Source organism: Aythya marila (assembly GCF_965140915.1).
Source record: "Aythya marila genome assembly, chromosome: Z".
Taxonomy (NCBI): Eukaryota; Metazoa; Chordata; class Aves; order Anseriformes; family Anatidae; genus Aythya; species Aythya marila.
In genome coordinates, this window is record NC_139080.1 from 3,130,107 (window position 1) to 3,146,163 (window position 16,057).

General features: G+C 40.7%; 1 protein-coding gene across 8 annotated transcripts in view; it reads left to right on the plus strand.

Annotated features, from left to right (window-relative positions):
• Window positions 1–16,057, plus strand: part of ST8SIA5 (ST8 alpha-N-acetyl-neuraminide alpha-2,8-sialyltransferase 5) — a 76,921-nt gene that overhangs the window by 356 nt on the left and 60,508 nt on the right. For 3 of the 8 annotated variants that reach the window (XM_082782959.1, XM_082782958.1, XM_082782965.1), the window contains exons 2-4: window positions 24–137; window positions 6,954–7,034; window positions 7,369–7,522. The gene's annotated coding sequence lies outside the window, so the exon portion shown is untranslated. Of the gene's footprint in view, window positions 1–23; window positions 138–6,953; window positions 7,035–7,368; window positions 7,523–10,687; window positions 10,767–15,658; window positions 15,773–16,057 lie in introns of those variants that run through there. The other 5 variants (XM_082782962.1, XM_082782961.1, XM_082782960.1 and 2 more) reach the window with 5 other exon arrangements.

Genomic DNA, 16,057 nt, shown 5'->3' on the forward strand with positions numbered 1-16,057 from the left:
CAGATCCCCTTCCACTTTTTCAGGTGCTGGCAGCGGTGAGGAGGACGCGAGGCGGAGCCCTGTCCCCGTCCTTGTCCCTGTCCCCGGGCACAGCCTGCAGGGGGAGATGCAGCCTCGGCTCCTGCTGGACCCCAGCGGTAGGTTTCCCACTGGGGTGTGTGCCCTGAGCAGCCGGGTTTGGGGCCAAAGCAGCTGGATTTGGGGCCAAAACCCCTCGGTGGTTCCTTCTGGCAGTGGGTTAAGTGGCTTAGCAGCTCCCGGTTAAGGTGCGAAGACTGCAAGTCCCTTCAAAAAATAGCTTGCTGTCATTAAAGGCATTAGAGTAATAACGCTTCACATTCCTAAGACAGACTTTCACCCGAAAATGTCTTCTAGAAATATGTAATTAAGTTGTCAAGCACAGAGCGAGTGCATGAATGTCTTAACCAGCTTCTGGGATCAAGATAAATGAAAAACTTATATAGTAGTGCTTCCTAAAAACTGAAGGTCTGAAAAGAATAATATCAAATCCGACTATGGTGTAAGCATATTGTTACATATAAAACTCTGTGGGTGGAATAAATGGCACTATTGACCATGCCAAAGGAGTGGTACGGGTCAGAAACAGCTCCCTGCCTTAGGCATGGAAAAGTACTGTCCTGGTACTTTCTGCAGAGCTTCTGACCAAGGAGAGCTTGCAGGATTTTACTCAATTAGATAAAGTTTAATACAATCAAATAGATTTAAGATATCAAAATAGCAACAGCAAGCCCTCCGGAAGGAGTGGAAAGTGAGAACGGGATTAGGAAATTCTGGCTTGCACTTTTTTTCTTTTCTTGAAACAGCAGGAGCTCAGAATTACACCTTGCCTCAAAGGCATTACTCATTTTATCAAAGAGCAGGTATTAGTCATACCATACTCCTCAAAGCAGTACTATAACAGAGGAAAAACTAGATCTGAGATCTTCATATTGCATGGGCTGTAAGCCCTATGTGTTGTTGCCTTGTTAGCTATACTTGAACAGAATAATGACTGACCAAAAGTCCTTTACTTGTTCAAGAAAGAAAATAGCTGAGAACCTCTTGTCATTCAGCTCCTGTGACAGCATGTGCTATTACAGTCATCTGCTTCTCTGAACAAGAAGAAAATTCACCAAATAACTTTGATGGCAAACTTTCTCTAATCAAAGGTTTGTTCCTCTTGTAGTGCATCTTGTATGATGTTGTGGTTTAACCCTCCTGGCAGCTAGGCACCACACAGCTGTTTGCTTACCCTCCCCCCTCCCTCTCTGGGATAGGGAAGAGAAATGGGAAAGTGAAGCCTGTGGGTTGAGATAGAGACAGTTTATTAAGACAGGAAAATAATAACAATAATGATGATAATAGTACTACTACTACTAATGTTTACAAAACGAGTGATGCACAATGCAATTGCTCACCACCTGCTGACCAATGCCCGTCCTAACCCCGAGCGGCTGGCCTGCATCCTGGCTAGCCACCCCTATATATCGTTCAGCATGACATCAGATGGTATGGAATACCCCTTTGGCTAGTTTGGGTCACCTGTCCTGGGTCTGTCCCCTCCCAGCTCTTGCTGCACCCCCAGCCTGCCCGCTGGCAGGGCAGAGTGAGAAGCTGAAATGTCCTTGGCTTGGTGTAAGCACTGCTCTGCAACAATTAAAACATCGGGGTGTTATCAGCACTCTTCTCATCCTAATCTGAAACATAGCATTCTGCCAGCTACTAGGAGGAAAATTAACTCTGTCCTAACTGAAACCAGGTCACGTGAGTTGTGAAGCAGACATCAAACAGCTGCATCTAATCAATCTGATTGTGTTACAACAGACAGAGAAGCACTGTTTTTTTTTTTTTTTTTCTGCAGGATTGGACAGCACTGCTATGGACTTACTTAGGCAGACAGAAATTCAGCTCTGTGTGCAGTTCTCTGTCAAAACGGAGAGCTTTCTGGAGACCTGATGGTTGATTACAAAACAAGCTTTTCTTGTGCCTGCATGCACACACCTGCAATCTTAGGACCAATTTGCACAGCTGGTGCAAACGCATGATTCTATAAATATAATTGAAATTAACTTTATTTCATCTGTCTTATTACATTTCAATTTATGCCAATCTGTGCAGGAAAACAAAACTTATGAAACTCTTGAATGGCTTCCAAATTAACAGGCTCTTTGAAAAAAAATCTTGTTTTCTGGCTTGCTATCTTTATGGGTATCTTATTCTTTACAAGACTTTCGTTCTGTTTAAAAATTACAGCTCTTACACAAAGTACATTTTAGCCTTTATACTGCCTGCAAGATTCTTTTTACAGGTGCTAATCATTCTTCCCAGTGTTTTACTAAGAGCACAGCCTTCTTTCGTACTTTTGGAGCAATTACTGGCCTCTCTCCTGCCCAGTGTCATCCTCATCTATGGATATGGAGAATGCAATACTAAATCCTTTCTGGTTGAAACATTGCTAAAATGAATAAGTGGAGTTAATGAAAATGCACATAAAGAATAAAAATCATGCCTATAGAAACAGCACAGCACAAGGGCTTGTGCCATTCACATAAGTGAAGCGTTAAATTATCGTTGTACTTGCTTTCTGCAAGTTGATTTCTTGATTTCTTTTTTATATGTTGTGATATGGCCTAGAAGAATCTAAAATTATTTCATCTGTGGTTAATTGTTCTGTGTTTCCAGCATTGTAAATAAGAGTAGACAGGAGAAATTTTGGGACGTTTCAGGAACTTTGAAAAGAGAGGTTGGTTAAAAGTGTAGCCGAGGTTTTCTGAAAATAAGTAGATCCAAAGTGTAACAAGTATTGATCCTCTGTTGTATTGAGGGTACAAAGGGCCAGAGTCCTTTTTCAGTAAACTTTATTTGTGCTCAAAACAAGAAAAAGATTATTTTGCTAGTTAATACCTACAGGTATTAATACAGCAGGAGAAGCTGTGATATAACAGGGGGGCTGTTTCCTGCTTTCAGTGTTTCACATCCATTTTCACGTGCCGTGTTTTGCTTTGGATCCACTTTTTCGTACATGATCTTATGTTTTTCTTATGTAGAGACTGATGTACTTTGGTCTAGATTCTGCTTTCTATTCCATCCACACAGTTGTTGCCTGCTTTGTAGTGCACAGAGTACTTGGGATCTCCAGGGGTGTAACTGAGCCAAATGGTCTCATGATCTATACGGATTAATTTTGACACATTCAGTAGTTTAGAGGATGGGTATTACCAAAGGCACTTGTGTGGACAAGCAGAACTTTCTCTTGCAATCCTCCAGGTTAGCCAAGCACAAGGCAGCTCTGACCTGAAAGTCAAATAAGTTATTTGGTCTAGTTTCGTTTTAATTATGTCTGTCTTTTTTTTCAGGGAGTATGTTAGCTCAGGGGTGGCAGTCCATTTCCATGACTATATAGCTTCCATGCCAGTGTTGCCACGGATCTTGAGAGCTCCCGGTGTATCTGAAGAGCTCAGTTATGCCTTCACCTATATATATCAGATATATATATATCAGATATATATATATATTTCTGATAAATTATATATATATAATTTTTTCCTAGAACAGTTCAAATTTGAACCCTGCATGGATGAAAATGGCAGCACCTTAACTAACAGCTTGGAATGTTCTGTAAATCCAGTGTCCTATTTGTCTCTTGTTCAAATATATTGACTCAGATATTGACCTGACTGTCCTCTAAAGACAGCAGGTTTATGCATGTTTCAGTAGATCAGCAATTTGGGTCTGGTTTCTGGTAGTGATGCATGAGAAGAAAAAGAAGCAACTTTATTACTGCAACAAAATCTTTTGCTGATATGATATATGATGGGGCAACTATTCTTTACAACTGAAGGGTCACGTACTTTTTGGACCACTGGCAAGGACCAGACCTGTGAAATTTTCATCAATCGAGCAGTAGACCAGTTTGAATCATATGCCTTACAATATTTCTGTATGAATAAAAAGCTGTGATAGATGTGCTTATGGCAGCAAAAAATACCTCACCAACACAATCTGTGAAAGTGATGCCACTGAATCCTGTAAACAGTAGAAAAGGTTTAAAAAAAAAAAAAAAGTTGATTTTCAGGGCTGTAAAAAGAACGTCCCATTAATTATAAGTTGAAGTTGTATGGTATAACAATCTTTGGAAAGTGGTGAATAATTTCACTACCAACTTTTGGGATTTTCTAGCAAAGCACTGTTTTTAAAACTGAATGTTTCATTAATTTGTTGCTGGGGCTTTTTTTTTGTGCTTTGTAGCCTCTTATCTCAAGCAGCCTGTGTTTTTGAAGCCTTGACTCTCCTGCTAAACTTAATTTCATCTTGAAGTTCAGATAATCAAGGGCATATTGTTATATATAAGACATGCATCTTTAATTTATCCTCATAGCTTTTACTTAATAGAATGCAATTCTTTTAAAACTATTAATCAGAGTGCTGATGAGTTTCATTTGCTATTTTTTAAATTATGCATTGGCTGTAGTTAAGCAACCTCTTCAGATTTTGCAGGCACTTCAGAAATGCCCGGGTTTATCTCACAAAATAGTAGACTTTTAACAGAGATATACATTGGAGTCCTTACTTGGCAATGAAGGGAGTCTGGCACTTTACAAAGGTGTTTCAGCTTGTTGCTTGACTGAAAATTATTCTGAGTGAATGGTTAGTGGAATATACCATGTGATATATTTTCTGTTCTTTCACTGGATGGCTTGCAAGAATACCTGTTGCATATTAGTACTGGCACTAACACACAAAAGCAGCACATAAGATTTTCAAAAGTACTGTCTCTGTATTGCCTTTATTCTTTTCTCCTTAAGTGAGCGAGATTGCTGTTGTCCTTGATTTGTAGTAATTTGGCCCTAAATGTCTGTTCTTGAAAAGCCAAGCTGTAAAAATGAGCATTTTGCAAACGCTGGTATCTGTAAATTTGGAATGCATTGCCTGATTGTTTGTGCTAGTGAAACACACATGGTTGTCTACACATACCCAATGAACAAGGACATAACTGAGTGGTCTCATAAATAAGGCACCAGACTTGGTTTGGGAAATGAGATAAAGACTTTCGAAAATGACATAATCTCTTCTTCGCATTGTCCATGCTTCTGAATTAAATTAATAATGCTTCCCTAGCTTATCACTGTTTATTATCATAATACTTATAATTTAATAGAATATTAAATATAGTGATACGGATGTAGAAGATATTTTATCAAATATTTAAGATAATTTAGTTGTAGTGCTCATTCAGTTCTATTTGTAAAACAGTGAAAAGGAAATGAAAGTACAGGGAATGAAATGTTTTTCTGCTTCAAGAAGAATGCAGGCAGATTTTCTGTAGTGAATTAAATAAGGGCTCCCACTCATCTTTCTGGTAACTCTTCTACATTGAGAACATCTGGCAGGTTGCTCTGAAAAGGTCACATCTGCTTATCTGGGAGCAGGGTATGCTCTGTAATTGACTGGGAAGAATAGCACAGGCCAAGTGGCAATGCAATAAGGTTGCCCTTAGCAAAGCCACTTCGGAAGTAAACACAATTTCGAGAAGCTACCTCAGGAAAGAAGTTTTGGTGAACTCAAGCATACAGGGTTTGAAATCTCCAAAGAATTTTTGATTCTTTATTACTCAGGAAGAGAACAGATAAAGGCTGAGGGCTCCTTGCTCGTGCCACATGCAGCAGCCAGCTTCCTTCGTTGGCAGAGCCACGGTGAGCACCTCCAAGCCTGGGACTGAGCAGCTGACACTTCACAGCCCGGTAGGATCAGCTGCCTGGGGCACTCAAACCTTATCTCCGCTGCGACCTGCCAAGGCGGATGTGTCCCTGTGAGGCTGAGGATATCACAGAGCAGAGTCATGGTGTGAGCAGGCTGGAGGATGGGCACTCACTAAAATGGGGCAGCTTTGGAACAAAGCACTGCAGTGATCATACTAATCAAGGCTGATAAAGTAAATCTAAAGTTTTGCTGTCTTTTTATGCCATAACTGCAGGCAGCGAGGCTTGTAATAATCAACTCAACTTTTTCTTACATCACCTAGCAGCAATCATAAGCATAATTATTTACTGGATAAATATAAAAATTATAATCATTTTCAAGCAGAAGTGATCTGAGCTTCAGTGGGGAGGCAAAAAGCATTGCGTCTACAATCATGCCACTGTTAAATATTTCTGTGTATATTTGAGTGACGATAGTTATGAGAACTCTGTGTAGTGTTGTAGTCTAAGAGTGACTCCCATCATTTAACATAACTTTTTCTTACCTCACCTAGCAGCAATCATAAGCAGTTTACTTCAATGATAAACGTTAAAAAATGGCATTAAAATAAATGATTGTAATTACAGGGAAAAAGAGTCTGTTGTGGTACTGAATGTTTGTTTGTAGTCAGTTCTTTACAAATGAGTGTTTTTCATTTTACAAACAGAAGGATGCTTTTTCATGATGTCTCCCTCCCCTTGTGCTCCCTGAGAGCTAAAATATTAAATGTGAACTGTTTGGTGTCCCTGATATAACTGTGAGACATTGGACTTCTGCAGATCAGACAATTTTGTCAGTGTTGCATGAGGCAAAAAAGTAGAATCCAATTAATTATTTCAAGTTTTTATTTGGTCATAATACCAACAGGTTTATGGACTTGTTTTTGTCATTAGTGGGAACAGGCACTCCTTTTTTTTTTTTTGTGTGTGTATGTGTTTCATTATTGAATGATACTTTAAAGCTGGAAAATTGCATTAAGATCAGGAAAAAAAAGAAGGAAGGATTTTTCTCTAAGGCACTGCCATATGTCTTTCCAGGTGGAAATACAACAGGGTGCAGTAAGGCAAGGATTGTGGAAGGACCCTGTTGTGCTTGGCTGTTGGAAAGCATATGGTGCAATAATATTCCAGCTCTGATTGTGAATTTTCCTTCTTGTCTTGTCTGGCAAATATGACTATTTCTAATGTATACTCAAATATTCTGTTTGTGCCTAGGAAGAGAGTGCTTCTCCATTACCAGACCTGCCTACTAGATCAGGTCCTACCTCAAAGAGAACCTCAGAAGAAACAGAAGAGGTATGGTAAATGCCTTCAATCATTGTCTGAACCACCTTTACAATGTTTCTACATCACAGAGGGTTGGATTTCAGTGGATTTCTAGGTTACAGAGGGTTGGATTTCAGTGGCCTAATGGGGCATTTCAGGATGCTGGATTTCCAGAAGGAATCTCTTTCCATCTTGATATGGTAGCTGCTCCAAAGACAAGTAGTGCTGGTCTTCAGCCAATTTTTGCGCCCCTGCAGTAATGCTGAGCTGCAGTTGGCTTGGTATCAGGGCTTCCTTCCGATGTTTGAAGGGCACTGCATGGAAAGTACTGCATTCAGAATATATTATTGCTTCACTTCCTCAGGCTGCTCCTCAGGGCACGATGCTGCAGAAGTGTTAATGAAACCCAAGCTCCTATCTTCTTGCCCTCTTGTGCTTGGCCAGGCATGTCTAGGACTGCATGGAGCTTCACGTCTCGCAGGCCTTCACTTCTTGGAGCTTGCTGAAATGCTTCACACGTATGTGTAATCAGAGATTTTAATGAAAAATAAAAGTTATATTTGTTTCGGTATCATCTTCCAGTATTAGGTCACTGTACAGTATAGCTTCTGGGTTGCTTGTGGCTTCTGAGGAAAATGGCATAAATCTCTGGCACTTGGCAGTTTTGAAATATGAAGCCCATGCGGGGAAGTTTGTCTGTAATCATAAGCAGCTTAATGACTGGCTTCTATTCTGCAGCTGGAGGGGGGTTTAATGTCTCCTAAAATATATTATCATCTCTAAAGCTATGATCTCTACCATAACTGTTGGTATTCTGTATCGTCCAATCCTTTTTCAAAGTCCTGGTAGGCTTTTGACCTCTGTGGTTTCTATCTGCATAAAATACCTTAGAGAATTAACCCCTTACAGAGTTCCCTGTACATATACCACTGAGAGCATTTCTGTGCTGCAGGTGTTCTGCACTGTGGTGTTGAAATGGTTAGCAACCTGAATCTGTGCTTTTCTGCTCCAGCATGGCAGAAAGGAAGGGGACAAACACAAGGGTGAAGCTGTCATCTGCCGCCTTTGCAGTGTGGCTGTAGTACAGCTGCTAAGTAACAGAGCTGAGATACGAAGTTGTCCACTCTCTTCCAAAAACTAGTCTGTGCCTCTCTCCCTCTTTTGTTCTTTACCTTTCCTATTAACCTCTGTTCCCCCAGAAGCTGAAAATGCAAAGTAACTCAAACTCATGCAGAATAAATGCAAAATAAATCTGATTGCAGATCCAGTTGTAAAGTGGAATCAGAGTTGTACCTTCCAGGCAGTGACTTGGGAGCATCACCCCACTGTGAGCTGGCAGTGGCACTCAGAGCATTTGTGGGTTTATCTACCCTGCTGCAGTGCTGTTGTTGACACCTGTACGTGTTGGTTGGATGAACAGGGCGTCATCATAATTGCCATGCCCTTATGCTAGGTGAAATACTTTCTCTTAGTTTACAAATATTGAACAGAGCTGGCCACATTTATAGGAATGTCATTTGTGATATTTATAACAAAATGACAGTGGTGTCTTGCTTACCTAGCAAGTGCATGCTCTTGCATTTTCCATCTGCTAAGTGTGTAATTCCATTGTATGCTGTATTTTAACATTTTCCCCTGTGGTCAGTGCACTGCTCCACAGCCACAACAAAAGAAAGCATCAAGGTTTTCTAACAGCAATAGTAAACTCTGTTATGGTGAAAACAGTATTCCTTAGAAACTGTAGGATGTCATCTCGTCCATACACAGACACACCATATCCCTTCAGCAGCCTGTGCCTGCACTTTTATAGCATTTTCAATATCATCTTTCAGCTTGCTTTTATTCTTTGAGGGCCATCTGTCTGTGAATAATCATTCTTGAGATACTTAGTCTGAACACATCCTTTCTCCTTGATTGCTTGGATCTGATGAAAACCCTTTCCATTTTACTGATGTTTCTGTGAGGGGAAGCAAAACTTTGGAAAAATCAGCAATGTCACCTTCAGGATTTAACAATCCCTCCTGTTACCTCACTGTTATCTGGTGATGGTGGCGGTGGGAATTAAAGGATGAAGTCATGTTTCTGGTAAGTGTGAACACAGTAAGGAGTAAAAGCAAAGGGCAATATGTATGTAGCAGACATTCACAGTTCTACCAAAACCCAACTGTTTGAGAAATTTTTGAGGTGAGTTTATTGTAGGGCCTGGGATACTGGGAGCTCCTTATGACCACTACCTCTACTCCATCAGGTAGATACTAGAGTGGCAAAGAATCATTTTTATCCCTCCTATTTCCTTTTTTTTTTTTTCTTTCTCTGTGGGATTCCTGCAAATGTATCTGGTGTGGGAGTTTCAGTCTACCAATGGAAAAGTTGGGGTATGGTGGGGTTGCACATTTCACTGTACTAGAGTCCAAATTCAGTGGTGGTGTATCTTAAACAGTGAGTTGCCCAGAACTTGGGAAAGTCATTTGCTAAGTAGGAATGTCAAATAAACTGATACTTAAGGTATGACAGAATTACCGAGGTCACAAGTTGTGCTAGAAACGGAAAAGACCTGCAGTGTAACAGCTCACCCATTGTCTCATTTATGAGTGTATCTAACCAGGCTGGTATGCTTATCCAGCTTGAAAACTTCAAAGATGATCTGAGGTGTAAAATGTGATGGAGAGCTGATAAGGCAGGGATGTTGCTTCAGATGTCATCAACAGTCTGTTTTTGTTGCGCTGCCTTGCTGCAGATCTACCTGGAGGCTCTCAGCAGGAGCAAAAAGCTGCTTTGTGCTGTCTGTTAAACAGTAACAGGCAGTCCTGGCCTCAATTAGCTAGTCTAATGGTCCTGATTCTGCAGATTTTAACCTGTTCTGCATTACCACAGTATTTGTGTGAGTAGGGCAGTGTTTGAGTCAAGTTACTCATGAGACAGTTTGCAGGATCAATGTGTGTTTAACTTAAACAGGAAAGAAGTATCCCAACCTTTTCTTTCCTTTCAGTAGTCATATCTGTTAAAAAGTTGCATTAATTGAGAACCTTACAGATAGAATTTTGTTCACATTTTACAAGAAATAAACTTCTTCAAAGACAGACTAAATGCTTCTTTTAGTTTCAAAAATAAAGCTTGTTAGTAGAATTACTCTTCAGGGATGTGTTACTGACTCCAGGGGATTTTGATGTCACTAGGGCAACTGAGAGCTTTTTACAGCAAAGGCAAGGATTTAGCTCAAGGGAGAGGCTTCGCCCAACACAAACAGTTGATTTTGTCACATCAGACAGAAGAAAAGACACAAAAGAAACAGCTTACAATGTGCAGAGTGAATAAAAAAAAAAAAAAAAAAGGCAAGCAGAGTAAAATGGAAGTGCTAGTAAAAGAGAGGCAGCAGAGATCTACCTTGTGTTATCAAAACCAGGGGGGAAGCTGCCCTCCAGGACAGCCCTGTGCTGCTGCTTCCCTGCAAATGTTCCTTGCAAAGACGTGAACACAGGAGGGTTTTCCGGCCCCCGATGCAGGAGCCAAGGCAGGGGGTGGGTTTCGTGGGCTGGGCTGAAATTTGACATCAGGAGGAAACTGAAACCTGGCATTGGTGGAAGCTGCCTGTGATGCAGAGGTGAAGGCTGGATCTGGCTTGGTGCTTAGGGGAGGTGAGAGCAGGGGACAGGCAGATATGCAAAGAGCCAAAGAAGCAGGAGCCTGTCAGTAGCTGTGGAGGAGGCACAGAGAAAGGGGCAGTCTGGCATGATAGGAGGGCAGCCACAGCATGCGTGGAAGGTAAATAAGTAATCATGGTGAAATGAGGGGCAGTGTGATTGGAAAACATCTGGTTGCTGCTGCTGTCCTGGTCTGGCTGGATTTCTTGCAGCTAATAACGTGCTATAGAGCAAACAGTGTGTTTCTGATACATTTCTGCGAACCTTTACAGCAAATCTAGATTCATGGTCATCTGTATTAATCCCGAGGCTTTGTTTAACAAATGTGAATCAACTTCAGAAACAAAAAAATTAGTTTTCAGTTTTATTTTTTTAGAGTAAAATACATTTGCAAGAAAAGAGTTCAGAGGCAGGCTTAGCACCTCTGTGAGACTCGTGCATGTTACGGAAGGGGGGATTACAAACAAAAGATCACTTGCAATCAGATACTTCATGTGTGTTTTAGAGTGTTTCCTTTAGATGTGTTGGTGAGCGGTCAGCACCTGCAGTGAATGTAGTAGCCAAAAATACTGGAGTATTTAACTAACTCTAATAATAGTTTCGTATGTTAAGAGAATGGTGTGGAATTATAGCAGTAGGAAATAAAGAGGGATCATAATGGAAACCAACTGCGTGATGAAGTGTAAACAAATCAGAAGTCAAATTAAGTCCTATTAAGTCTGACTCAGATATGATTTGCCTCAACTTGACTTCTCTGGGGTTGCAGGGTGTTTTTTTCTGTATGCTATCTAAATAGTATATGAGCATTGTGCAGATGCTGCCAAGTTAATCAGATAAATAGTGCTTCGAGCACGAGCAGGAGTGTTAGGGATGAGTGATCAGGACATTTGCTGAGGCTGCAGGTCAGATGGGACCCCATTAAACTAAAGAGCAGTAAAAATTGCCCAGTGTGTGGATGGGAATGGGAGTAGAGATGAAACTGTGTTTTAGCAATGTAAGCTGATAAATGTAATGCTGGCTCTGCCCTTGAAGAAAGAAACTCAAGATCTTATTTCCTGTTTCCACGTCAGTCTCGTATCTAGGATCTAGTACCAGCTAGCCACCAATTTGTTGAGAGATTACAATTACAAATCTTTCTGTCGTGTCCAGGGGAAGCTGCTAGCTGCATTGCACCTCTCTGACAATACATGCTCTAATTGCATGCAACGTTTATAAGATTGCTAACACCACAGAACAGAAAAAAAGGCAGATGCCAGGAGTTTCAAAAATGACGGACCAGGGCTTCCCAGCTAAACTCCAACAGAGAAAACACGGCTTGTTTCTTTTTGCCCTTGTTTCATGGGCAAAGAAGAATCCTTAGGTGTTCCTGCGGGAGTGCAGAAGCCACAGACACGGGCTCCAGTAGTTACAATTAATTGCTCTTTGGAGGGATGATACATCACCTGCGTCCTGCTGCAGCTTTGCTTTAAAGCACTGACTCCCCAGCCAGCCGTCAGCCCTGTGCTCTGCACTTTTTTGCACCCTGGCTCCAGGCAGAAGGACAGGATGCTTTTATGCTTAATAACCACCTTCTCAAAAGACTTTTCCACAATTATATCAGTCTGAAGTATTTGAGGGAGCAATTAGGTGTAATATTTCAGATCAAGGGAAACCTAACAGAATGTATTTTTTTTCCCAGAATTGATCCAAATTTTGTAAGGGGCTGGGCCAAAATAGCTTGATTTTGGATCAATGTAAAGAATCACCTAAACCATTTCTAGAATAATTATAAGAATATTTTTAAAGCTTGTGAATACACGAATGCATCATCTTTTTGAAAGACTGCAGGTATTTTCTAATTTTCTCTAAGGTCTCTTTAAGGACTACAGGTATATTTGACCATCAGTGTTGGTTCCCTACAGAGCTACATTCTTATAGGGTGTGCAAGGAAAACATCTGCTTTTGCAAAGCGATTTTGTTCTTGGCTGTTATTTTTGGCTGCTTACTGTAATATTAACTTATTTTTAGAAGCCCACTTCATACCTCAGGCACAAGTGTGTATTTCTAAAGTATTGAAAAACAGCAGCATTTTCCTGTCATGGGAAGTGAGAAAATGGGAAGAATTAGCACTGGCATTTATACAGCACCTTTTCTTGAAGGACGCAGAAGAACTTTGCAAATACTGAGTTGCCCCAGATGTGGGTAATGTTCACTAAAAGCCTGTGTAATATTTGCCGGTCTGTCACCCATGGCACTGAATGTGGTGCAGGAGGCACAGCCAGGAATCTCTGACATCCAGGATTTACGTGGGAAGGGCAAACTTGGAAAAATGGAAAAGGATTCGTCAGTCTACATCATTAAATAGCTCAGCTCTTCATTCGTTGACCCATAGGCATGAATTATTCTGGATGATACCTGGGAAAACATGCATGATTAAAGGAACAACCTTAAGTTGTTGCAAAGTTGCCAGAGAGCTTTCAGAGCTGAAATCTAACTGTCCCGGGCTCTGGCAATTGGATCAGTACAGCATTGGTGCTATAGACAGTATTGCTATAGGATTTAATCAGAACAGCCCCTTTCTACTGAATTCTGGGAGTGTCAGCTTGCTAATTTTACCTCTTGCACCTTTTCATGCCAGCTTTTACTTGGAAATCATTTTAAAATTTAGGCTGTAGGAAGCTTGTTGGGTCACTGAAAGTGACAGAAGAGAGTAGTCAGTCAGTAGGGAAAGAGGGTGCCAGGGGTATTGTGGTCAGGTGAGTTGTTCTAATGGGATTCAGCATCACAGACCAAGAAAATGACTTTTTATTGCATTACCTTACCGTCATCAGGTATAACCCTTACCATTCATTTATCAACTTTCCATTGGAAAGTTGATAAATTAAAAATAAGTTCCCAAGGAATAAGGATGCATTTGCTGTGCAAGCCACTCAAGAGTGCAATTCTTACTCTTTGGATATTAAGACGAGGAAAAGATTGCTGTAAACTATTTAAATTTATTGTTTATAACTGTCATTAAAGTCTCCATGAGGTAATCTAGCTTTAATTACTACAATAAAAAGAGCTCACTAAAAATCTCACTGTGTTTCTCTGGGTCTCACTAGCAAAAATGAGGAGATTTAGTTTTCCTTTTCAAGAAAAGAAAGAAGTACAGACTCTGAATTGAAATCTTACCTTTCTGTCTTTACCCTCTAATACAGTATTTCTGCGCTTTTAGCTGCTTGTATAGTTTTAGCAAAATGCCTCTTTTTGGGCCTATGGCATGGGGCAAATCATCAGTCCTGATTTATGAACTCAGTTATATATATCCTGAATCAAGATCTGAGAAAGAAAATGCTGCTGGCCTCTTTTTTACTGGCAATGTGAGAATTCTGTGCTCAGTTAGCGGTTCTGTTTTGTTGTTGCTTTCATCAATATCCTGTAAGTGATTATACACATAAAACCCATGGTGGTCTCCAATAAAGGAGGGGCTGTATGTTCCATGTGGTCTCCTGGCACGCTTTCGGTGTTACCTAGTTCCTGAGCTATTAACTGTTATCTCCTCTTTTAAAGCAATTTCTTATTTTTAAAGCTTGCTTTATAGTTAATTTTAAATTTTCATTACTCTAAATATTTCAACCCAAACGTATTTTTCAGTATTCTAGGAAGGGGCTTGCATCTGTCAATATTCTTTCCTTGCTTGAGTGACGTAGTTTCTGACGCTTCTGCTGCACAACAGCCTGCTCTGAAAAGAAAAAGTACCATTCAGTTTTAGTGGATATCACTTTCTGTAATTACTGATATAAAGACATCATACACACATAAAGAACCTTGAATTCAATGGATATCTAATTTCTGGAAATAAGACTAAAGCCAACAGATTTATTTTTTTTTTTAGCATGGGCAGCTTCCCATGCCTGCAGATGAAATGGATGTGGATATGCTTGCCAGTTTCACAGCTAATAATAAAAATACCAAGTTCAAAGAGCTGATTCAAAGTACTGTAGACATCCATCCCCTTCACACCTCAACGGATCTGTTTTGCCAGAAGTTTCTCTTCTTTAGGATGAGCCCCCCAAAATACTGCATCCTATGCTCTGGAATTAAAATCACCTGACAAAGAGGAATATTGTTTCTTTCAAACACGTGGAGCTCAGCAAAGCTTAGCCCTTCTAACCTACTGACATCTTGAGAGGTATTATTAATTATGGAAATGAATCCCATCTGCAGTGCAGTTTCATTATGCAAGAAGAAAAAGGTGTTGAGTTAAGGGTGAAAGCAAAATTATTGTCATTCTAGACCTTGGGACTCATTAGGTTTTCTGTGTCACTTAACAAATTATTTTTATATTTTTTTCACCATTGATTAATTTTGGGCAGCACTGCTTAGAAATAGAGGAAAGAAAATCTGCCCTGAGACATATTACGGAAGTTCTGTAGTATCTCAGAGCATATTTATTAAACTTCTTGGAGCATTCATTCAAACATTGCAAGAGGGTGCAAGGCAAGATTGTGGAGTCTCAATTCTTACAGATACTCAAAACTTTGCTGGAGAAGGTCCGAGTAACCTGATATAATTTCAGAGTATGCCTGGCTCTGGGAGGCGAGTTGGACCAGAGGACCTCTGGAATTTCCTTCCATCCTAAACGAATCTGTGATTGTATGAGTTTTGGGCTCTAGGAATGACAGTTTCAATCCCAGTGTAGCTGAGGAATCTCACGGTTGAAGTTGAGTAGTTGAGGCATCCTGATCTTAGTTCCCATTCTGTATTTACAGAGAATTTGGCCAGTATTGGTGCTCCTAGATTATCCTTCTGGGTTCACCACTAATTCCTGAGCGACGACGAAGTTTTAAATGCTGATATTTAGACAAAATGATTTTGTCTTCTTGGTTTCTCTCCCTACCAATAATAACTGGAACGCTTTTTGAAAAAGGAAGGAAACAAAAACAGACCCAAGAGGGAAGAAAGGCAGTTTGCGTGGATGATACCATCATCTGTACATTGGGTTTAACCTGTGTTCGGTGTTGTAGGTGCTCTGCCATTTCCACCTTACAGGGTCTTGAGGGAGCCACTCTTCCTGGATGCTGTAACCTGCCTGTGGCTTGGGGACAGAGCCTTCTACAGATGAATCTCTGCTGTGGGCATCAGGCCATTGACACAGGAGTTCAGGTACCAGAGGACTGAGCCCAGCCCAGCCACCAGGCTGCAAAGACAGAGGAAGGCTGAGATGCACATAACAACATAGGAGCCCACGATGTATTCCCTGAGGCTGCATGCCTGCTCTTCTGCATCACTGTGTAAACTCACGGTGCCCTACTGTGGTAGTGGGCAGGAATGAAAGTAGCTGCAGAGGTGTCAGAGGAAGTGAATCAGACCCTATTCACCTCTCAGTAAGCCAGTGAGCCATGGCTCAGGAGTGTCCACAGGCCTTTATGCATCATTTGTGGCACTCTT